General features: G+C 39.8%; 1 protein-coding gene across 4 annotated transcripts in view; it reads right to left on the reverse strand.

Moving 5' to 3' along the window:
* Nucleotides 1-25,742, reverse strand: part of SORCS1 (sortilin related VPS10 domain containing receptor 1) — a 293,578-nt gene that overhangs the window by 172,593 nt on the left and 95,243 nt on the right. The window lies entirely within an intron of this gene.

Consider the following 25,742-nt stretch of genomic DNA (forward strand, 5'->3'; position numbering starts at 1 on the left):
CCAGGGGATTTAGATAATCAGCCCAAATCAGTACACTTGGTATCCACAAACTGCAGAAAATTTATATAAATCTGGGTAACAGAGATGTTCCAGTGTTCAGGTAAAGGGAGCCACATCAGGATGCTGAACACAGCCCTACCAAGGACTGCTGGTTCACTTTGGTTACCTCTCAACCTCACAACCCAGCCTTCTCAGAAATTGGTATTTCCACTGTGGCCTGCCAAAAAAACAAAATTTATCCTTTGTGATGTTTGGGCTGATAAAGACATGTAAGGCTTTTAAAGACTAAGTCTGACCTGCCAAGCTAGGAAAAAAAAAATTAATGAAATGATGAAGCTCTTCTTTACACCAGTGATAGTGATTTTAAAATGGGACCCTTCAAAGGGAGACAGGAGTGAAGAAAATCTGACACACAAAAAAAAAAACAACTTGCTTTGAAATCGTTAAAGAAAAGTAGCCAGTGTCGCTGCCACAGCACAGTCAGATGTCAAAGGACTATTGAAAATGCTAATCTTAGTCAGAATTGCCTTCCATTTCTTCCTTCAAATCTCTAGGCAATTATTTTGCATTCATAGGTTTATTTACAGGCAATGTCACATACAGATGGAAATGTGTGCTTCTGTCAACATCTATAAAAGCAACTGAACGATTGGAAAGCTTAGAAAAACATCTTTGTTTTGCAGATGAACAAATACACAAGCAATCGAAGCTACTAACAGATCTTACTCTCTATATCACTTCTAAACTAGCAATAGCCAGTCCTTCTACCTGCCTAGTTAGAGCAGAAAGTCATCTAGAAGAGTTTTAACAAAAAAAAAATAAATTAATTAAAAAAATGGTGAAAATACACACACACAGCACTCAAATGAAAGAACTCTATTGACCAAAACATTGTGTACATGAAGCCTCTGTTGGTATCCAGTCCAAGGAGTATCACCAACCTGCATTCACCTTACTCATGTATATATATGAGTGTATATATATATATATACACATGTGTGTGTGTATATACGTATACAAGCATTGATTAGCAGCCCTTAGATAATGAGCTCTTAATTTGTCTTATTAAATGTGTGTATAAAACAGCAGGAGACTCCTAACCCAGGAAAATGCCACAGCCATTTAGTGATCCAGGAAGCCAGCCTAACCTGAAAGCATTGCAAAAGACAGATGCACCTCGGCAGGGTGCAGGCACTAACAACATCAGCAAATTCAATCCCATTTATCTGAAGTGGGATGGATATGTATCAGCCAACATCACCCACACCTTGTGTAATAGGCTGCTTCTCTGAAGCTCTACAGAGAGAACTCAGTTTCAGTGCATCTGTATAACACCAGCAGAGCAAGCAAATACCTGGGTAAATCATATGTAAGGACTAAACCCAAGACCTGTAGAGCTGAAAACATAAAAATAAAACTCCAAACTTTCTGAATCATCTGCCAAAAAGCCACAGCTACTGAAATAACTATGTGTAATGACTGAACAGTAAGCCCTACCTTATTAGCTCTTCTGTAGACATGCATGTTGCGGTGGTTTCTGAAATTGTTTAGGGGAATGGGGTGTTTATACATGTTTCTTCAAATTAGTTTAAACCCCTGTGTAAATTGTTTCATTTTGGTTTGCTACAGTTACAGGCTAAGTCAAAATAAGTCCAGAGGAGTTTGAAATAGGAAGGTCTGCAGAGAGATTTGGTATATGTGGAAGTCTAAATATGGAAGAAGATGTTATTAGCACATTGTGGATGTTGCTGAAACACAGACGATACTTTGTAAAAGAATAATATTCAGAAACAGGGTATTTAGTCTCAATTCTGAACTTCAGACCTGCCCCACCATTTTAGTGCTAATTGCTTCCATTAAATCCCAGATTTTACCAGTAGCTGTTTAGAATCAGTCTCCTTGTTTTTTTCAGTAAAGCAGATTGATTTCTGCAAACACCCAATATTTTAATAATGACTAACTCATTTCACAGTATAAAAAAACTACAGAAACTGTGGGACTGAAGCTCTGACTTCCCCGAGCAATAAATTAAAACAAAACTGGAAACACGTAGAATAATTTATATTTTACAAACTATTTGCAAGAACGTTGACATTTAAATAACTTCATTATTATTCATTGACAGGGCTTTTCCCTCTCTTCCCATCAGGGTAAATGACATTTCTATTACAGTATTATAATAAACTTCGCACATTTTAAATAAAGTCACTGAATTCCATTAGTCCACCTACTGTCCCGAATATATCTCAATCCATTCCTAGCAATATTTCACAATCATAACAGGCATTCTGAATCAACCAGTAGCATGTACCCTATGGGAATTTTCATCTTTCTCAAGAAGTGCAGACTGAAATTCAGACAACTGTCAGTTGGAATATATCGATTAAATTAATCCCCAGCAAGCTGCAGTTTACTCTCCTTTGTTACAAATTTAAGGCTGTCTGTACTTATTTTACGTAAGCAGCTGAAGACTTGAAGAATCAACCAGTTGATTGTTTGGTCAAGGTTTCTTTTGCAACAATACCTTTCTGGAACACTCGACGAACAAGAAAAGAGAAAAACACATGCAGACTTTAAGCTGTGCAAGATCATGTCTCCTGCCTATTAGAGTGCAGCTCTCTTCCCATGAAAGACATGTTAACAGATGAAGCTTCATTAAGAAGCAATCATTTTAATTAGCACCATTTACTATTGTTTTCCTTTTTCCACCCATTACCCCTGGTTTTCATATATTAGTGTGACTGGTCCCCCCACCTCCACCATGAGAGGACTGTCAGTGTATCATGTCCTCATTCTTCCTCCTCCACAGTTTAATTTGCTGCTCTAGCTGCTGTCCAAGTGGCAGCCAGCCCTGGGAGGCAGCACCAGAAGCATCTGGGATGTGGTTATGGAGCAGCAGAGCAGGGCAGCCTGTCGTGACCAGGAGCAGTGTGAAGAGATGGGCTCTAGCCTGGTTCTCCTTATGCACATTAATTCGTCCCTGGCACCAGGTATTTTAAGAAACTGCAATGATTATTAGATCATCTGTTCCACCCTCCCACATAACTGAGTTTGCCACCTGGTTTGCCTCCAAATGGACTGGCCAGCAAGGTTTGCCAGTTACTATTGTATTAATCTCTACATGAGCAGATTTTTAGATGCAAGGCTTTCGGATCACAGAAGGCAGAACTGTGGAGTCACAGGCTGCACTTACTCTCCTCTTTTTGACTTCTGAATTCTTTGTTTCAGGGAATCTTTCTAGGCTGAGTTGCTATTCCCCCACCACTTAAATTGAAACTCTTTCCTTTATGGTTTTATAGCCAACTACTAAAGTTTCCCATTGATTTTTGCCATGCCACCATGTTTCACAAAAGCTAGTAATGTCAAAATCTTCTTCAACACCTAACCATTTAACTTTATATGTCCTTCCTATTAAGCCTTTCACAAGCCATTGATAGATAACACTTTTTGTTCTGATGCCTGTTTTGATTTAACTCTTTCACGTATAACCTTGATATTTTTTTCCAGAAGGTAACAATGTCTGATCTCAGCCTTTCTCTCAGGGAGAACTTTTTATCCTATTCTTTATTTTCATAGAAAGCTACTCTTGCTTTACAAATTACCTTGCTTCACCTAGATGATTCTCACCAGTGACTGTCTTAACTCATTGTATAAATAATTCCCTAAGTCTGTCCCATTTCTAATGGAACCTGTTTACTTAGCTCATAGAGGCTGACACATTTTGAAAGGTGTTTTACGTCTCCATGTTGAAGAGCAATTGCAAGATGTAAACACTGTGAACCCTGTGCCCTTAGACACAGTTTTCATGCAGCAAGGAGGAAGACCTTGTCCTCATTTGTACACATTTCTGTCCTGAAGTCACACTTGGAATGACACACTTTTTAAGACAGGAAAGAGGACTTTTTTTAAACCTTCTGCATCCCACTGAGCAGCCCAGGCCTCTGCCAAAGGCCTTTCTGCAGCTTGGGACCAGCCGTACTGTTTCTTCATGCCTTCCTTGGCCTCTTCTTACTTTATTAATGAGGCTTGGCTGATTTTTAGCTATAGCTCATTTGCTTTAAGCATGGATTAAGCTAAAGCAGAGCTAATTTAGGGAGGCTTTTTTGCCTTCCTGATTTTGGTTCGAGGGGGCAGCGCTAAGCATTCTGACAGCAGTGACAAGCCCAAGAGTCAGTTAGCATTTCTTTAAATGCCTGTAATGGCACTGCACATGTCACAGCACTAAAACACTTCAAATTTAGCCTGGGAGGTTGAAATTAACTTTTAAAGACATCTCCAGGGTAAAGAAAAAAAAGAGAGACTTCAAAACTCAAGGGATCCACATGTCTCGCTCCCTAAGTGAATGTATTTCTGATGATTTTTTTTTCCCATGAGGCCCTCAGCAGGTTGGCAAGTATTAGTGTTCCCACTTTCTAGATAGGGGAAACAGAGGGAAAGACTAGATAATTAATCTTATGTTTGAAGGAAGTCTCTGACAAAGCCAAATGCAAGTCCCCTCAGGCTTCACTAACTTCCCACTCCATCCTGACAGCATAAGTTTGCTGAGGGTTTGTGTGTGCAAATAAGGCTTGGAAAGAGCCTTAATATCAGTGTCAAAAGGAAGAAATACAAAACTAAATATAGGTACATTTTGAAACAGACTTGAACTTCCACTTTCAAAATGTTTTGCTTCCAGTTTGCAACTGTAGAATTTGCTAGAAATGAAGTTATGAGGTTTTAGATGAGTTTATTGAAGTCTGTATTTTTTTTTTCCCTTACGGAAAGAATTTTCTCATCACATAATACAGTTTCCCACCTACAGAAGCCATCAAAATTACTTGGAGGACAAGAAGGGCTAAAAAAAATTACAAAGAAACAATAGGAAACTATGGAATTGACATTTCTTTGCATAATCAGTTAAATTAATTCAATTTTTTTTCTTCTCCTTTTTAATCAGCTTTTATTTGGAGTACTCTAAATGAACAGAAACACTCAATTTTTTTCAATTTTGGCTTAATGTAGTTCAGCTGATTATCACTATAAATAATTTAAAAGATATGACATACAGGAGAAGCAGTTTGTATTTTATCATTCAATTCAGAGTTTACATACTGCATTGGATATTTATTCAAAACCTTACTCAAATCAGAAAGAAAGGAAATAGAGGGATGGGAGGCCAGGAGGGGTTATCTGTAGATGACCCAGATAATTTGTTTATTTCTCCTTAAAGTAACGATTGAAGAAACCCAAATTTGGGTAACCTGCCTTCACTGCTATTTCAGTTGACTGCAACTCAAGTTAGCATCCTAAGCAGAGAATACCTGTTCTTCTGTCTCTATCATATCCAAAGTAACAACCATCCATCCATTTGCATATATTTAGTAAAGGACCTGCCAGAAATAGTAGCCACATAGAAAACTTCCATCTGTTGATGCAAGCTGTAGGTATATCTCAGCATTTCATAGCCATCCACACTCCTATGAACATCTCTATTGTCAGTGCTATGACACAAACCTTTTCCCTCTGTGAACTGCTAAATACTAGCTCACATCTATTCTGCTAAAGCATAGTATTCTTGGCAGAGATTAGTCACACCTGTAATTTCTACGGTGAACAACCCTTAGAACAAACTAGTCTCTGTTGCTTACCAAGGTTGTTCTTGGAAACGCCTAGTAAATTCACTGAAAATGAAAACCTAGGAAAGAGAGAGTCTGTGGCATAGACATCAAAAGTAAAGAATCAAAATAAAATAAGGTAAAGCCAAAACTCCTGTGTGGACATATCTAAATGCTTCAGCTCTGATGACACACATATCCCATTGCATAATACCCCTTCAGAGCCTTCCATTTTACCAAACTAACCATGGACCAACATAACTCAGATCAAACATTCATGTTTAAGAATCCAGAGGCATCTTGCCCTTGTAAGCTGACATTAAAGACTACATCAGTTTCTGATGCTACTGTCTTTTTCAGCAGAAGTTGCATTCCGCTGTATTGTGCAGATGGGTTTTTTTTAACCTTAGGCTTCAGAGAAATTGCTGTGTAAAGGTTGGATACTCAAAGAAAAGAGCAAGATCGAATACTTTAGCAGAATAAAGGACCAAATTTGGATTAGATGGGAATAATGCACTTAACATTGTTGTTGACACACACACACCCCTTAACTGATTCTTTAATTTTAGATGTCTATCCTGTCTTGTTTGACCAATAATACCTTTTTTACTGTACAGTACACTGGTTTCTCCTGCCCTCAGGCTAAGAACAGAAGGTTGTGGCAGTTGTTAAAACCCGTATTCAGCTTCCCCACTCGCGTGCCTGCTGATCAGAGGTCAGATCATGTTCACACTTTCAGTTAATCCAAAGTATTTACTATGGAGATGTAGCACTGTAAACATGGAACTGGACAGCATCAACAATCAACTCATGCTGGCTTGGAAGCAGCTCCTTCCAGGAAATCAGAAGGATCTTCACTGTCAGAATGCAAGACATGAAGATTCTTACTTCAAATGTACAACTCCCAGCTCTGTGTGCAAACTGTGCAAACTGACACACTGAGATTTGACTGGACTCTGCCCTGAAAAGTGTTTTCTAGGCAATGTTTTGTAGGAATGGACTGTAAATCCAGGGATTTTGCTATGGATGACCCCATTCTGGGGGCCACAGCTACATTCTGGAACTCTTCTCAAATACTGCTGTGCTAAATGACCACTTGCTCTGTGAAAGAACATAGGACATCTAGAACAGAGGTCTGCATTTGTGGCAAAATAACTGTGGACTTACTACGCATATTCTGTCTGGTTAACAGACACTCAGCAACACTGGCTGTTGCCAGTGAGGACAAGATAAAGTGTCAGCTGAAGGAACTGGGGCGTTCATATCCACTGCTTGAGCATCAGAGAGGATGACTCTCCAGTCTCCCCACCAGCTTCCTATCTTATTGCGACCTGAAAGATTCATCTCCAGCCCTTCACTGACAGAAGTCAAAAAGAGTGTAGGGATGCCAGCACTCATAACTACTCTAACTATTCTAATCCAATGCTAACCTAATCCCTAATCCTAACCCTGCAGAGAGTACAAAGGGAGAGCCATTAAAGCAAGACTTCCACATGAACCTCTCAGTTAAAGACTCAAGAGGCAATAGTGGTGTTCTGGCTGAAACCGTAGTGCTATCTTTCCTGTTTTTTTCTAAGAGACATTGTGCCACAATGCCAAATGTATATGGGAAGGATCAGTAACTCCAGTAGGACCACAAATTTTTCAGAGCTAATATACAGCAAAAGCTGATAGGTTATTTAAGCTTGTGCATCTGACTATATGTACACTGCAAGCTTTTTCTCCTTCCCTAAGTCCACAGTACTGTTTTTCAGGTTTTTTTTTCATTTGCCATCACAGCATTATTTGCAATGAAGAAGCAGACCCTGAAGAAAGGAATGAAAGTTTACTGGCAACAAACTTATTCTTTGGTACCAAAGGGAAATTTCTGGGGATCAGCGAACTACAAGTGGAAAATCACCTGCCTGGAAGATCTCCTTGTCTCCTAACTTGTATGTCAAAACAAGCAAGATCGCTAGGATGCAAATTTCCACCCTTCTTTCATCAGGCAACACTGCAACTCAGAATGAAGCCATTCCCATAAGTCCACTTATTCAAGGCTTATAGCCATCAACAAAAAAAATCTCAGTTTAGTTATGATGGATATTAAAGTTCTTTTTCCCCACATTTAAATTAAAAGCTGCCTTTAAAATTAGACAAATTGAGAATGACTAATTATTCTTCTTGCAGTACGTTTACATGGGGCATACTGATGTCATCGCAACCTTAATACCAAATTCTAGCTTATAAAGTGGTCGAATGTTGCATTTTCCCATTTCCGCCCCAGTCTGATGTAAATCACACAAATAGCTAGGACTGTAGCCCAGTAATCATCACGCTATTAACTTTCTAATTGATGGTAATGGCCAGAATAAATTTCAGGCACCCCAAAGGGTGGTTAATGGATTTTGTAGCTTGAGGGCAGAGCAACGGGAAACTTTTCCATTAATCAGGGAGACGAGACAACCATGCAGGTCCTACACTCCCCAACCCATCGTAACACTGAGGTCATTGCAGCTTTGTTGAAAAGGTGGGTGTTGCCAGGCAAAAAAATAATACACCGTTACAGCAGGCTGAGCACACTTGATATACTAGCTCAGCAGAGCTATGTTAGCATCCGTAGTCATGTTATACATCCAGAAAACTGTTTTAGCCAATCTCCAATTAACAGTAAGAAAGAGTTTTATTGTGTCATAAAAATGTTCCAGGTTTTCTATGGCTTTCAGTACATACCCTGCAGAAGAGGCTTTCTAGCTTAGACCATGCAAGCATTTGCAACACATTATGCAATCTTCATTCTGGCCTGCCAGTGCAAATCAACAGCTACAAAGCTTAAAAGATCCAGACAGCCCAAGACACTATTTTCAAAATCGTTGTCCAAGCCCCTTAGTTGTTGTAATGGAGCAATTCCCAAGGACTAGTAGCATTTTGAAACCAGATACGAATCTGCCTCATGTATTAATTTATATTAAAGTTAGTTGGAAGATGGAATAACCATCCCTTAGGCAACATTAACAATTCTTTTTTCCCTGCTTTAAACTAGCATGATTCCCAAAATCTGAACAGGATAAGAATATGCAGCAAAAGAGATTAAGGGAAAAGACAAAAAAATCATAGTGCTTCATCCCCCTACCACCAGTGTTACCCATTCAACTGAATACTTTATAATACAGTCTGGCTGTCACCACACATGAAAAAGCTCAAATAAAACAAGGAGAAAAATCAAACAAAATACACTTTCAATTTCAAATCATTCTGACATTTTCAGTCAAGATTTATCTGACTAATGCTGCATTTCCCAGCAGAAAATTGTTCCACTGAAAAGGTTTCAATTAGTTCTCCGCATCCTAGCAGTGCATAGGCTAAGCTCTTAGCTAGAGTGTTACTGTACCACATCACTTAAGAATTTGTTGTTGCTGGATTTAAAAGCTTTGCTAGTGGATTATATGGATTACTTTACCCAAGAATCACTAATTAATGCTTTGAAGCAGGCAAATACAAGTGTTATTTTCTTCCTTTTGAGACCATAAGAATGATACAGCTATACTGTTTGTGTTCGTTTCAAATAATATACACCAGCCAGAGCCACACAGCTTTAGTTTTTCCTCTTGGTTGGTAGAAGCATGTTTATCATTTTATATCTGAAGGATCAGTGGGGTCATAAAGCTTGCTATTTATAGCTACTCTTGGGGTATCAAGCAAGTGACAGTAATTTGTTCCTTTGACATCTAACCTTAGGTCAACTCCAGTAGCAGAAGATGGATTTTTACAAGAAATGAAATGGAAGTACACAGCAGAAGATTAATACAATTTCCTACTCCTGAGGAGAATGCATGCTCCCAATCACTCTGCAGAAAAGATGGTCAGGAACATGTGCTATGCACTAAGAACAGAGCAAGATGTGGTCAAGGTGAGGTGTTCAAACAGTTTATTAGCAAACTGATACACAGACATTTGTGCATAGAGGAACTGCAGGCTGATAGTCTAGAAAAGAGCTCAGCTCTTCTGGTTCTTTGATTTTGAAAATCATCTTTAAGTCAGTGCTAGCTACAGATAAAGTGAGATCTTTCTTTTATGTTACTGGTAAATGATAAAAGAAAGTTAAAGCTAAGCTATAAATTCCGTATCAGAAACATCCTGCACAAGATCAAGCTATCATTTTGCCCTGCACTGCAAAAACATCTTGTATTAATTATATTTTCTGTTTGTGAGAAAATAAAGATTGCAGATTGAAACATTTTGAAAAGATTCCTTGATACTAAAATTCTGACGGGCCATATTCGCCCATTACTCAGAACTTATATTCAACTGAGTAATAAAAAAAATAATAAAATGGAAATCGACCAGAAGAATCCCCCTCCCCCTGCCAAGGAATCTGGTTTTAATTTATTTGGAATTAAAATTAGAAAATAAATGTCTTTCCAAAGCTATGGGTGCATGAAGACATTAATTATATAATCCAGTCATTAAAATAATACTACAACAGGAATTCAGCCAAGAATCTGTGAAGGCCTTCTACCTTCTTATAACATACATATCACCCTCAGCCACCACTAATTCCCTTTAAAAAAGGGTATCCAGCATGCTCAGAAAGTCAGCAAATTTCAGCTATACTGACCCCCAAATCTCAAACATGACCACAAAAGCCACATAAACCCCCAAATTTACATGTAATACCACAACCAACATCCACCAGAATCCATCATTTCCAGGTACACTACTGCTTTGTGCTAAGCCAATCATGCAATTGCTAGTGCAATGGACTCAAACAGGCTGCAGTACATGTCCCATACTGGACAGCAGGCACATGGTGGTATATATTACACGTGCCCACCCATATTGTTATCACAGCAAGTGAAGGTAGCATTAAAGGAAAATTATCCATCATACACTGGACACACATGAGATTTTAGTGTTCACTTACAAGCTGTGGGCAGTGCAGCCTACTTAGCTCCTAGTTCTCAGCTTACCTGGCTATATTTATGGAGCATTATTTAGCTCCACATGATAGTCTATATCCTGAAACAGCTGGAAAAAGCCATGCTAATTCACCTGTGTGGAAGCCAGGTCTGGTAGAACAAGAGTTATTAATTACAAAAGGATCAATTTTGCACTTTGACCGACAAAGTTCACGCAGCTACATAAAGACAACACCCTCAAAAAGAACCTTCATATGTCCCTGGACATTTGTCTGGAAGATGCCTGCCAAGTCCTGTCCTTCAGCTTGATGGAAAGTCACTGATAAATGCCCATAAGTGGCAGGTCGTCAATTTAGTTTTGATTTATTAGGGCCCAATTACAACAGACACTTTAAGTAACAGCCAGACACAATAGCCAGTCACTGGAACTGTCATGCTGGATGGTGGGGAAGGGAAATGAGGCAAGAACAGGCGCAAGATTTTAAATGTGCCGATCAACTGGGGAGCAGACATTCCTATACCACAGGTATGCCCAAAATCCCACTTTCAGCACTATCTACACACACATTCCTGCACCATTTATCAGACTGCCAGAAACCTGAGGATTTGTTGCTTAAAGGTCCAGTAGCAGGTGAAATAAGACCAGGAACTGTGACCAGTTCATTAAAGTCTTCACAGATCAAACCCCTGCCAAAAAGGCACTGAATTGGGGTTGGAATTTGATGATCTTAAGGTCCTTTCCAACCCTAGCTATTCTATGGTTCTTTGGTGGATTAGAATTAGAGCTCTGTAAATACACACAAAAAAGATGACAGCAATTTTTTCACTGCTTCAAAATAAAGTTCCTTGTTCAGCCCATATAATCTTTGGGTGAATAAGGCACCTTAACCTTCACATCATTTGTGGGTTTTTTCTATCGCCATCCTCTTCCCCCTGTTTTAAAATTTATGGTTACCATTTAGGCTGATTTCAATTTCCATTAATAATTTCCATGTGCAACTGATGTACATTTAAGTGAATTTAATCATGTTGTAGTGACAGGTCTAGCTTAAAGCAGGGCTTCACTTAGAATTATCAAGTAAATTTCTCTTGAAAAGGTCAGTTTAACATTTAACAGGAGGGCCCATTCCAGACAAATTAGAATTTGCTCCACTTATTTTGAAAGCAAACACTTCTCATACCAGCTTCAGCAGAAGCATGTCAATCAAATGAGAAAAGTATCAGGTGCCCAAGGGAGAAAGTTCACTGATGCATCCCTACACAGCCAGCCCAAAGGCTGCTCAGTCACATTGTCAAAACTGACATATTCCTGCCCTACTGTTGAAGGACTGGAACCAGACCACACCACAGAAAGCAGCGAAGGCAGAGCTGGAGTGTTTAGGCAAGCTGCTGACAAGTCAGACTTCCCATTTCTAATTGCTGCAGCACAGGAACAAAATGTGAACAACCTTGTGTGCTACAGGAATGGGTTATCATGCATGTGTCCCATGAGGATTTATTATTGCTCCTGTGCCTGTCAGACACAGTTCAGCTTTCCAGGACAGCAGCATGTTAAGCAGAGAGGCGATGATACATGTAATGCTGTCTCAGTGGCACTCTCAGTAATAGCCCAATTCCCCCATAGCTGGAGTTGGCCCTGCCTCCAGCCTAGGAAGACAAGTGCCGTATAGCATTCACCCAGACAGCTCTTCCACAGAATATTTAAAGGGTTCACTGTAGCACTAGCACAGGTCCTGAATGTGGCAGGTACTGCCTTACCTGTTACCAAGATGAAGACCTCCTGTTATTGTCCCACCCATACAAGAATATGATGTGTCCTAGTACATTTTTTCATTGAAAATAATATTTTCCCTAAGAATACTTTATATCAGATGACAGTTTCTGGACCAAATCTAAACATCTTCTGAGGACATGTCCAACCTTCACAACCAACTGGCTGGCTGAATGACAACATCAATTTAGTGACAACTTTCACAGTTGCTATCATGTTTTACACTACAGTTTCAGAAATATCAAATTCCTCATAAAACAGAAATTCCACTTTTCCAGTCAGTTGAGTAGGTTCGTGGTGTGAATTTCACCTGTCAACTCCTAAGTTCTCCAGGAGTCCTGGAGAGGCCTTGAAGAGCATCTTTGACATATGTACAGTCAATGCCTCAACAATCTTCATTATTTCAGACACTTGTGCTTCTGCCTAGAAGGGGTGGTTGGGAAAAACAAGCAAGCAAACAAAAAACCCCAAAACACCAAAATAAAAACAAGCCCCAAACACATTGAAAGCTCACGGATAAAACTGAAACTCAATTCAGTCAACTTGGAAATGTTTCAGACACATATTTTCACTTTAGAAAATGCCAACCTGCCAAAGCAAAACTTTTCAGAAAGGCTTCTGAATGGAATTTGTTGGCAAAACATTGGAAGGATCAGATTATTTCTGGGAAGATAGCCACCTGAGATGTGAAAGGTCCCTGCTTTGGTGGAAGGAGAAGACAGTGTACAGCAAAATAATCAGGTAAAGCACTGATGCGCTGGTAGCTCTCTGAGCATGAAAACAACAGTTGGGGCTGTTATTGCAGCAACCACCAATACACTGAAATTATTTTCAATCGAATCTTCTTTTATGGCAAGGCAGACAGAGATAGTCATTCTTGAATGATGCAGAATTTCAATTTAGGAGCCTCTTCCATCTGAAGAGGGCTCTCTGAACTACTATACTACTAATCATTGTGGGTGATGCTCTCCTTCAGCTTTCGAACCCTGCTTGCGTGTAGGGCAAAGAGATGTTTAATAATTCAACTACACTCATGATTATGGAGGAAAGAAATAGATTCACCAGCAATTTGACTAATCAAGCTGACAAAGTGATTGGGTTCAAAAAGGGAAGGACTCCCCCAGCAGCAGTTCATTAAAATAAAAATGAAACTCTGCACATTTCCAGTGTAACAAAAAGGATTTACTGGTCCATAAAATGGAAGGAAAAGGAATAGCCTGGATAATCTCAACTATCAGCAGGATACACATAATAAAAATCAAATGCAGGGTGCAGCTAAAACTGGACTGACTCTTCCAGCTTTATTGCAGAGGAGCAACAAACAAAGAGGTTCTGCAAAGAAAGCCCTTATATCTACAGAATCATTTAGGTCAGGTGATTGGAAACAGGAGTTGAAGATGATAGGTCTTTTTGCCTCAGAGTTGTATCAGAGCCAACTATGGCTCTGAGGTAGGGCCATGACAAACCTCAGGAAGTAAGGCAAGTTTTATATGAGAAATGTGTGGTTGCAGGAAATTAGCAAAGCTACTTTGAAAATGGAAAACTGACTCATTCGGGCACAGCACAGCAGTGGTCCCATGAAGTTATCAACACTGTGTGACGTTGCTGAGAGTCATGAAACTCAGCCTGGGTGGCAGTGTGAGAATATACTAAAATAAGTATATTTTTGTAGGAAAGTTTTATTTATCAAAGTAAAACAGAACTGTTGGAGAATGAAATAAAGGTCCCGTGATTCTTTTATTGTTTTATTTCATGTTAAGACTCAATGGGAATATCCTAAAGTTATTAATGGTTTACAAAACTACACATTCAAGTGGATTTCTGAGCTGCTAATAATTTCAAATTAGAGTACAGAAGATGGACTAGATGTGGGGCTGTTCTGTCATACTTTGCTCTGACTTGGTTTGTGGGGTGTTTGCTGTAAGAACAGACTAGCAATATTTAAGAGGGAACCTGCTCCTGAAGAGGAAATATGGCTCAGGGAAAGCTACTTCTTTAATTGCACTTAAGGACCATTGACAGAATCAGGTAGAGGAAGTGCTTTGACCTTGCTCCTGAGGAAGGAGCAACTGTGTCTGCAAGAGACCCCGAAAATGCCTCAAGAAGGCATGTAAGTAGGGCAAGCACTTGCAAACCCTGTGAACGACAGCCACCAAAGGAACTAGTGTCCCAAGACTGGCTTTATGGTTCTGTCAGTGATGAAGGAGAAGGTGAGAGCAATTGCATGTTCAAAAATGTTTCTCACCAAATTAAGATTTACAGTATACTTTCTAAATGGTTCCCCTTACTGTTTAAACAAAAAACCTTAATTTTAGGATTACAGAATCATAGAATAGTTCAGGTTGGAAAGGATCTTATGATCATAATTTTAAGGAAGCTTACATTTGTGTTCACCAGTGGTTTACAGACACCAAAAGAAAAATACCCACATGTTACCAAATTTCTTCAGCCACATTGATAAGCATGGAAGAATAAAAACTGTATTTTGGCCAAGACTCAGGAAAATAATCGAATTCTGCAGGACAGATGCAGCCATCAGTGCTGGGAGCTCTTCCTGGCCAGTACTGGAAATACAGCTAGTGTTGGGACCATGAAACTCTTACATTCCTGCTTCTACATTCCAGATATTTACAGTCCTTTGGAAATACATGTGCATTAGGTCCCAGTTCTGCTTTACCGAGTTTCTCTTCAGAGGGAAGGAGATACTTAACTCATGTCACCATTCCTAAATGTGATGTTGCTCAAATAGCCACACAAAATGTACAACCAGGGTAAAATGCCCACTGTTACATCTCTGCATTTGAGCCTGAAAGAGCACAAATGTATCTTCTGAGGGCTGTGTTAAAGTAAGCAGGAGAAGGAATCTTATTCTGTAGGGTAAAAGAGAGGGACAAATGGAAAACTCACACTGTCACCCTGAAACACAAAGTCTCTTTTGCCTCCAGGAATCAAAGCTATTCAGCTAGATCAGAGGCTGAACTGCCCTCAGCCACTGGACTTCTGCATAATGATTAACTCCTAGCTCATCTAAATAAAAACTTCAAATAAAACATCTCCTTTGGGTATTCAGGACAGAGGATACCAGCTTAGCTAATTAGACATAGTTGTCATACCAGCTAATCAGCACACCAGTGATTGGTACCAGCTGGGGAATCATTTCAAAATGAACCTGGGAATTGAGAAACCACACCTTTGGGACTTGCCACAATAAAAGTCTTTGGCTGATGGAGTAAAAAGGCTCAGGAAGTGAAGCAGCAGCTAAGAGTAAAGTTTGCTTCAGAAAATTAGGAGTGAAGACAGAAGCAATTCTTGAGGCGATTGATTTAAGACCACCAGTCTGCGGTGGGCAACTCAGTAGTAAAGAGTCTGTTGTAGGGGAAGCACTAGTAACTAAGCATAATAAATTATTAATCCCAGAAAGTCAGCCTGAATACAGCAAATGACAGTGCTGAAACACAAACACTAAGTAAATCATATACACTCCTGCCTGGAGACTGTCTCTCTGTTATTTACCTCCAGACAAACCCACTCCTAGTCTATTATTTCAACTAATGGAACAGTCTTTTTATGCTGAATTAAGAAATTATTACTTGTCTACTTGTGACTCTGGCAGAAAGGCAATACTAACTACAACACTCCTTATTGTATCACTGGGCACTAGCTCTGTTCGATAGCACTTACAAGTCCTGTCCAATTCAGAGGCCAGCAATTTCAGTTCCTTGAGTGTAACTACCCCATTTTTGCAGGATTTTGTCAGTAGAAAACTTATGCTGCCAGCCTTGTTCCTACACAGAATCTTGGCATCTTGGCAGTTTATCCTTTATTTTTTTTCATTTAGACATTACAGAGCAATATTTAAGAAAAGCTGAGTTTCCGAACACTGCTCTGTGAGCTCAGTAAATTAGCAGCAGCAAGATTCCGCCTGTTAGCAGGACTACTGCCACCTCATAATCTGAGCAGATGGGATTCATCTCCCACCCACAGGTCTCTGCCACAGCAGTACAGCAGTGTTACAGCCACAAACCAGGCACAGCTGGTGACTTAAAAATCAGGGCAACCACCTGCACCCACTACACAGAACCACAGAGCAAGAGAGAGACCATGGCCCCCTCCTGCTGAAGACCAGGAGCTAGGCTTGGTCAGGAAAGCCTAACAGTTATTGTGGGGTGCCTGGTGATTTATTTCTCCCTTTTGTCTCCCAGAAAGGGCATGGTGATTCCAACAAGACATCAGCAAGGACAACAGCCTCAGCTGGCCATTGATCAAGTGTAGCCACCTGCACCCATTTGATCTCACACAGCACAGCAGCTGCCAATCAGATATTTTAAAAGAAGAAAAAGACAAAGTCTGTTAGCCTTTGTTGAATTTTTCCTTAGAATTTACCTCTGCCTTAGCATCTCCAATCCCTTGGACAATAATCTATTCATGTTATTGAGGCAACTCAGTTTGATTGTCCACTGTGAAGCCACTAATCTCTAATATTAATTTTAGCAGTTCTTCACATACCTTAAATCTTTCCTGGGAATCAGATGCCAACAGTAGATGGTGGTAACTCCTCCAAGAAATAGGGCTGAGAGCTGTGAGTCACTGCCTCATGTGCCGGCAACCCTTCCTTCCCTGCTGCCCTGGACTCACTTGCTGTATCTACCTGATTTGTGTGATACTCTGCTGCAAGAGTCCCAGTACAAGGACTGCTTCCATGGGAGGTACAAACAGAAAGGAGCATACCATTCTACAAATACTTATTCAATTTATAACAGCTTTGTGTACTTCCTATGGTATAGAAAAGACAAAAGAGAGCAGAAAAGAACATTCTGTCTCTTTGGATAGGAAAACCTGGCAATGAAGGCTTACTGAAATCTGTACAAGCCCTTCAACAGACTTAATGACAGTTTACAGGAGTCTGTATAATTATCATATATAATTACATAAAAGCCTGTTAGAGGTTTAGTGATTGAGAAGACAAATGTTTATGACACCCACATTCAGAAAAGTTCTGAGCTCTTATGTGATATTCCATAAGAAAACATAAATGTATTATGTACCTTTCAGAGAAAGACTTAAAACTTCTTCAAACTAACAAAGGAAGTAACGGAAACAGGGAGTCCAGAGAAGCAGCATTTTAGAAAGGAAAGGAAGGGACAAACCTATGTGGGAGGACAGGATGACAATGCCCAGGGGGATATTGTTAAGGCAGGTACATGATGACTGTCAAGTGTAGGCCAAATACACATGAAAATTAAGGCTCTAAGGCATCTGAGATGTTGCTGATCCACTCAGCCTCCTTTTCCCCTTCTGGATGGATTTGAGCTCATTAAATGCAGCTGGAAGACATCAGTTTCTATGTGAAATAAAACAGGTGCCAAAATGAATGGAATTATGCAGCTAGATCTACCCCACACATCTCATGTAGTTTCCTATGTGCCAGACTGTACTATTAACTTTTCTGGGTTTTCCAAAGTAACAGAAATCCCTCCATCAAAAGTAGATACTTAAGCATAGGTGTCAATGCTCAATCTTTAAGGAGGGAGAGGGGTTGCTGCACAAGGGCAGGTAGACAGAATAAGAGTTGGCATCATCCCATGCATGACATTACCTGGAGCCACTGAAAGTAGTACTGTCAGTAACTACATGATTCCCCTTTTCCCCAACTCTTCCTTCCATCACTAAAAAGATACCTTGCAGTCAGTAGAGACTGACTCATCCTATCAGGTGGTGAATGCCTAGGACATACAGAAGCTGCCTTTCAGATTTCTTTCCCACAGCAGAAAAGATATGGCTTGCTAGAATCTACATTCTCTCTGCTTTTTCCTTTCTGACCAAGATTTTTTACAGGTGCTTTTGGAAGGGTTCTCTCTCATGGGTAATCAGATCTATCAAACAGGGAAGGAAACTCAATTCTCTATAGCAACATTCATGCAGAAGAAGGCAAGGTAGTCATCACTAAGTTAATTCAGAAAAATTAAGCAACAAGCCAATAACATCTCTATTGTAGGTTCAAGCGCACCAATTATATAGGAGTCACTGATGTATCATGTATTCCAAGCAGCTGGGCCTTCAGAGTCAAAGTCACTGCCATCTCTCTTCTATACCTCCTTTTTCTAATAGGCACCATGGTACAAATCAGTGCAGCACAAGCTTACTAAAGAACCAGATTTTTTTTTCTTACTACTTAATGGAGTTTTCCAAAGTTATGTTCTTTACCCTCTCCATTCATTAAGAGGGTAAGGCAATGCTTAATAAACAGCAATCAATAAAACTCAAAAGACACTCTGTTCTCCGTCTGCCATATGGAGTTCTGTGCCCTAAAGGCTACACACAAGTGCAATTTTGTGTCATTTACTTCTTTTTCACTTCCATAGGGTACTCTATCCAACACAGTGAGTGGCCAGTTCATTTTATAAGATAAAATACAGCTGGGTGACTTTGCTTTCATCACACAGCAGGACTCACATATATAAAGAAGTGTGAGGAAAAGAAACAGGACTGCTAAAGGCAGAGAAGACTTCTCACTTCTCAAGCATTAATTCAGCTGTCACTGCAGTTGACACATGCCAACCACCACCTGGTGCTTTTCAGCTGTCCACCATTCTGGATGCTGAAAGTCTGTATTGCTTCTAATGATGGATACATTCTTGAGAAGGAAAAATAACCCCCCCATAAACACACCCACCAAGGGCTAGTAAATACCCCTATTAAGCACTTCTGCCATTTTATAAAGTCCTGGAGCCAGAAGTCAGTATTAGCTGGAAGGCTGTATCAGGAAAGTAGCACATGCTTGGCCTTGTTCTTACACACTTACCTGATGCAGGTTCACATTGAAGACAAGGTACTGGGTCTAACCAATCTCTGATTTGATCCAAAATAGCCCTTCATACAACTGAAATTACCTACCTCCCTTGTTCAATGTTCAATTCTTACTGACTTGATGGGATTACTTATAATAAAAGAAGGGTAGAGTGCTAGCTGTTGCAACAGGAGTAAATAGCCTCAGACCTTACCTCAGCTAAATAACACCCACTGGGATTTTTGGATTTGGTTTTGAAGAAAGTTGCAAAATGCAGCTCCTCTGTCACTGGAATCCATTTAATGAACAATTCTACATCTTTCATTATCTCCCGTACCAAAACACCCCACATTACCGCCCTTTTTTTTCAGGGCACTAACCAGCATTCTAGGAGTTACTCCACACACATAAAGCTAGGCTATTATATCTCAACACTAGTTCTTTTCAAGCAATTTAAACTGGAATTCTGCAAATTAACAAGCCTTGTTTATTCCATCTTCTTTCCAAACCAACTGATTCGGCATGTTTCTTCTGAAGCAATAATGAGCAACTGAATGCAAGAGAAGTCAACTGCCAAACAATGCCTTTTTAATTATGCTAATAGAAGGGCTGGACAATGTATTTATACTTATTATAATACTGACCATTACTTTCTAATGGGACATAGACTGAGTAGACTTTATAGCTACACTTAACATATTTTCAACCATCTTTTCTCTTTACTTTGCTTTATAGCATTATCAAAACACAAAGTGGTAATAGCAGATATCAAAATAAGAAAAGCCTAACAAGAGAAGTGATGCTGTTTTTGTGAGTGTCCAGAATTCATTTCTGAAGCAGATTAACAGCTAGTGGAAAGTGGTACAGTTTGATTCAGGGAGTGAATGCATAACAGTTTCTACAAGCAGAAGAGCTGACTCCCCATGCAACCCCACTAATCTTAACTATATATAATCTTTGCTTCACAAACTTGATTGCCGTCCCCACCTCACGTCAGTACTTGGCGTCTTCTATCTGGTCTGAGTAATCTTTTGCCCACCTTACTGCACCCATATGTGATGGTGGTTTTTTTCCCTTTGTTTCACCTTCTAAGTCTATTTACTCTTAGAGACACCAAGCTTAGTTCACTTGCAATTTTAAGTATCTGTGATGTGCATGACCTTAAGGGCATGTTTCAGATATATTTAATTTTATGTCTATTCTTTAATTCAAATCAGCACTTCACCAAGTTAGCCTTGTGCTGAATTGAATAATTTGGAATGAATTTATGCAAAATTAATTGCAAAATGGAAATGAGCAAATTTAGCTATGAGGTGTAACTACATCACAATAGCAATGCTTCCAATGTGTACATTTACCTATACAGAGTTCTGTTCTACCACATCATCAGGGTGGGCATCTTGTGTCAGAGCACAAGTTCATTTAGCTCAAACAAGGGAAGCATGAATTAGTATTTCCTCCAAACACTCTCCCAGCATCCAACAGTTGGGATTCTGCAACTCTGTGGTCCACAGACAGCATCCTTCATAGTCATGTTTAGATTGTTTCTGGAGCACAAAAGCATCCTAAGCAGTGCAACACTGTGTTGCACTTTTCATTGCTCTTTCAATTCTGCCCAGAACCCTCATCCTGGGTGTAGAGTTTTGCTAAAAATTGTATGCTAGCACAGAAAGCTCTCTGTGCCCAATCAGTATCTTAAAATAAACATTTCAGAGTTTTAGTTTAAAAAAGAAAAACTAAGTAACTCCTGGCTCCTCAGCTTACATAGCCATTGATCAAATCAGTGCATTTTGGCCCCTTCATAACGGGACGTAAAGTCCAGTTCTTTGTATGTTCCAGCTCCTACACACTGTCCAATCACAGCTCTTCTCCACATTGTAACTAGACAGTATATAGTCCTGTAAGTACAGCCTTCAGCCTTTGTCCTACTATTATCCTTTTCTAGACTAAAATACGTTTCTTCAAATGAGCCTAGCTCACCACGTAATCCATTTGCTCACTGTGACTACCCTCAGGTCTCTTTTTGATTCACTGCCCTACCTGTCTTAAAACCTGGAAATTATACCAGATTTATCACTAGACTAATGGCAAAAATGCCCTATATCAGTGCACCTAGAACTAACCTTGTAGAATGTCATTAGAAATATCTTGCTAGGAAAGGAATCCTTGCAGCTGACTTTTGATACAGATGAATTTGCTGATTTTTCATTATGCCTAACCAAATATTTCACCATCTACAAGCCAAAAACCCGTACAAGTGACAGAACACAAATCTCCCAATCCCAATCAGTATCCTGCTTTCTGAACCATGCAGCTCTCGTATCACAGTAAGTTCATTCATACCCCTACTCACTCAGATCACAAACTGGGCTGGTTAACTCACAAAGAAACACTAAACAAGAAGTACAATCCTTTCTGGATCCAGGGTCCTTCTGTCCCAGTCAAACAAATTACTGTGTTGAGGAAGAAAAGTCAGGAGATCGAAAATAACTCCTTCAAGACTCTACTAAGACTGCATTTGGCTTCCAAATGCTGTTGTGCATCATCTTAATAAAGCACTTAAGGAAATAAATCAAAAGCTATTAAAACACTTGTGACATCACACTTGTTGCTTTGAGTAGCATCCACATCTTGAATTTACAGTTCATGTGTGCTAAGTAGCTGGTAGAGTTTCAAAATAAAAAATATATTGGCTTCTTCCTCCTTTGGCTCCTTTACCAGAGATAAAGCAGTCTGGGATTGTAAGATGCTTTTCTTACAAAAGAGTTAGCATTGGGAAAGCTGTTAACATACAAAGAGAGATTACAAAGAATAAGACCATTTACCTTTGAAAAGGGAACACTCAGAAAGGAAATTTACTGAGGTCTGACTTTCTTTCTTACTACCTTCATCGTGACTAGCCTCTAAATTTTATGCTGCCTCGTAACAAGAGAGCCCATCGTCACTAGAGCATTGGCATGGAAGTGAAATTATATTTCTACAATGCTAGCAGTCAGTGCACACTGCTTCTAGAAAAAGGAGGTCAGGCTCTAGCAAGCCACAGATGCGCTTACTGGAAAGAGTAATTTAATAGCCTATAATATATTTATAAAACTTACATTTTTAATTAGATATTAATGTTAATATGGCAACTCACCACCAGAACCCATGTTTCAGGCATAAACTGTTTTCTTTAGTGGGGCAAGAAAGAAAAATTATCCCAAAGGTAGTAGGTTTTGTACTGGGAGTTCAATACCGGTAATAGCTGTCTAGCTGTCATGTATGGGGCACTGTGTTGCTTCCATTCAGGCTGAGATGCCATGGATTAAGGAGGAAAAAAGATTGTAGTTCTACCTCTCTCACATTCCATAAAACACAAGAACAGAGGAGCTGAGAAGTTATAAACACAATTAGGAAAAAATGTTTCATATCTTCATAAAGAAACTACTGTTAAAAGAGAAATTAATAAAAATGTAATATGATTGCTTCTCCTATCTAGTAGTTCTTCCCAGCAATGATACACAGTCTATGGTCCTAAAACAGCTCTGTTGATTTTCCTTCCTTGGAAAGAGAACTGGCTATTTCTTACCTTTATGCAAGGATTAAACTCTATTCAGGCAAAATCCAAACTAAAAATACCATACATTGACCCAAAGATGACAAACCACCCTGTCTGCAAAGATATCCAAGAGTTTCTCTAGGTCTTCTTCAATACTGAATAAGAACATGCCAGATACTTGGCAAAGCATAGGGCAAACCTCTGTTAGGCTTCAGCCATGAATAGAGACTGTAGTCTTATACAGTTGCGTTTCCACTCTAACTCTTACAGGATTGGTTCTATTAGCCAGTTTCACCCATTTACTACAGATGGTCAGGTAGCATAACCCCATTACACACACATGCAATGATGAGGAAGTTTGCCTAAAGCTGTATGTAGGAAGGCTAGAACTCGCAGCTGCAGTTCTCATTCCACAGCACTAAACAGAAGATATGCTGCTTCCTACAAGCAAGGAAAGAAATAGAAGAGACCAAAAATGTGGGGGTTTCAGCCTCCCAGACTGATCCTTTGGAGCTGAGACAGCCTGGGACAATGTAAACGTACCCGAACTATCGGTAAGAACACAGTGACTTGGTAAAGCCCAACGGGAGCTTAGACCTGTCTACAGCTTCCTTTCATCCTCCTGTCTTACAGAAAGGTTATTTAGTGCACAGTTCTTCTGGCTTCTTGTTTCCCTTTTAGCTTATTTAAAACAGGTTTTGTATTCAAATGTGAAAGGACAATGCCACACTGATTTTGATTGCAGTCCCTTTTTCCCCAGAGGTTATGAGGCCAACAGATTGGCAGCTGAGTGCTGTGCAGATTTTAAAGCCTGCAGCTTAGCAAAAAACTCTCTTGAGGACTTCAAGATCAGAAGCAGCTTTTAATCCATGACAAGGAACCAGACATCTCCTCAGACTGGCTTTTAGTGTCTGTGTCCTTTCCAACCAGCTGCATTTCTCCCTATATATGGAACATACCTGGTTCCCAGTTAACTCTGAGGGGGTGTCTCATCTCATACTGTTCCACCTTAGGAGAGAGCACAACTTTGTACCATCACCACCACCACCAAAGAGCAAAACCTTCAAGTTTCATGAGAAGTTAAAGTAAAAAAACCAAAAGCTTTTGCTCACCAGCAGAAGAGCAAGAAGTTTGGTTTTCCTTGGTTGTTTTGGTTTTAGAAATTATGAACACATAAGACAACAATCAACATTCAGCTGGCTTACAGGAAAGCCAGGCTCAAGGCTCTGCTTGGCACTCAGGGCTCTGCTTGGCTCTCAAGGACCAAATGTGAAGATTCTCTGTTTGGGCCTTCCCATCTGTACAACAGTTGAAGCCATTCATTTTTCTCTTCACTATGCGAGAAACAGAAAGTGGGGCTTTCTTCCACCACAGAAAAGCTGAGATGGAGCAGTCACCTGACTAGGAATTCAGGCTTCAAGGAAATGAATGGGAACTCATACACAGATATGTGTATAAATACAGCAGTAAAAGTACATTAGTAGAATGAACACCATCTTTCTGCAAGAATTTTGCCTTGAGAGAAGATCAGATATCAGTCTATCTCTCCTTATGAAATAGTATGATAACACAATACATGTGTCATCTCTAAATCTCTATTAATTTTCAACTCAGCATCTCTCATAGACACACTATCAGGATTGCAAGATCATTGAAAAGAGGTTTTATCTTCACACTCAACTACACAGCACACATTAAAATGCACACTAGGGAAATTCATGCAACTTCCTTACAGAAGAAACTCACTAGGGGGTTAAGGGAAAATAATGGGTGAAAGAGAGAAGGAAGGCTTTTTACCTCCCATTGGCAAAGCACAGTATCGGTTTAGAGTACATTACAATTGATGTTCATAATCGACAGGACATCTTCACTCACAACTTCACGTATCTCAGCAGTGAAATGACTCAATGCAACAGCAGCGGGAGGTTGCTAGCCAGGATAGAAAAGTTCCTGAACTCCCACACGCCTTCTCCAAACCTTCATAAGGGGAAATTGAGCTGCAAACTGATTTCTTGCTCACCAGGAATTGAATCTCACTCAAGTTGTCCCTGCCATACAAAGCACAAACCTTTTCAGTGCTGAGTACATAGGTCTTCAGCAGTACATCCCAATGACAACAGGCAAAATGAACTTTTTTTGTCCTAATTGATCCAGCTCCCTGCAAAGTATAGCTCTCACTAATAATACTGGTGCACACACACACAACAGATCTGGAGTCTCACCCAGTAGCCCTGGGGTCCTCCTAAGGGACTCTGTGCCCTCCTAACGAACAACTCATGCATTGATGTTCTACTTTTTTCCTCTCCTCACTAAGCTCTGACATGAGAAAGAAAAACCTTCTGCTGCTGAGAATGTTGTACTCCAAGGCACAGGAGCTGTCAGCAGGATCACATTCTAAAGCTGGCTTTGCTGTCACTATTGAAGACACAAGCTGATTACTTGTGGGCTTTATTTCTCCTTTTCTGTTTTGTCCAATTATTATTTGGTAGGTTAGAGAAAAAAGGACATGTCCAAACAAGCCACTGTGTTTTACTGTAAACAGCAGTAAATTTATGCTACACAACAAACATACCATTGCATGTATTTAAATTGCAGTTCTACAACACATCATTTCTAGGTGTTTCACTAAGTCCTGCTGACACATCTGACTCTTTCTGTAGTAACTATAAACTTCAAATGTGTACCTGGATAATTCCCATGGTGTAAATGCAGAAATACTTGCAATCTGACTCTACAGATCTTAAGAGTTCAGATGCCAAGCTAGTATAACTCACTCAGCTGGAGCTGGTTTTTGCTTACCCAGGCTTAGCCCAAATACATTTTTTCTTTTCTGAGATTAATAAAGGATATATCCCTCTGAAAAAAATAAGTACAATTTTACCCAGCTCTGCAAAAGGAAGGGTGACGGCATAGATACAAAAGGGACGGAAATATCAGAAGATAAAGGATGTTTTACCTCCTGTTTATGAACTGCTAACTGCTGCGTTGTTTATCTTTCCTCTTATATATCAGCTCCAGTCTAGCTTGTCTGCAGTTCTCACATAGCCGCAGCAGACAGATGAACTCAATGGACCGTAAACAGAGAAAGTTCTGCTGTTTTACCAATATCATCTGTGCAAGCAGGTACAGTCTAGGAAACAGATGTGCAAGATCA

Source organism: Neopsephotus bourkii, unplaced genomic scaffold (genome assembly GCF_033783945.1).
Source record: "Neopsephotus bourkii isolate Nb327-2 ecotype Australia unplaced genomic scaffold, CSIRO-AGI_Nbou_v1 NB_1615, whole genome shotgun sequence".
NCBI lineage: Eukaryota > Metazoa > Chordata > Aves > Psittaciformes > Psittacidae > Neopsephotus > Neopsephotus bourkii.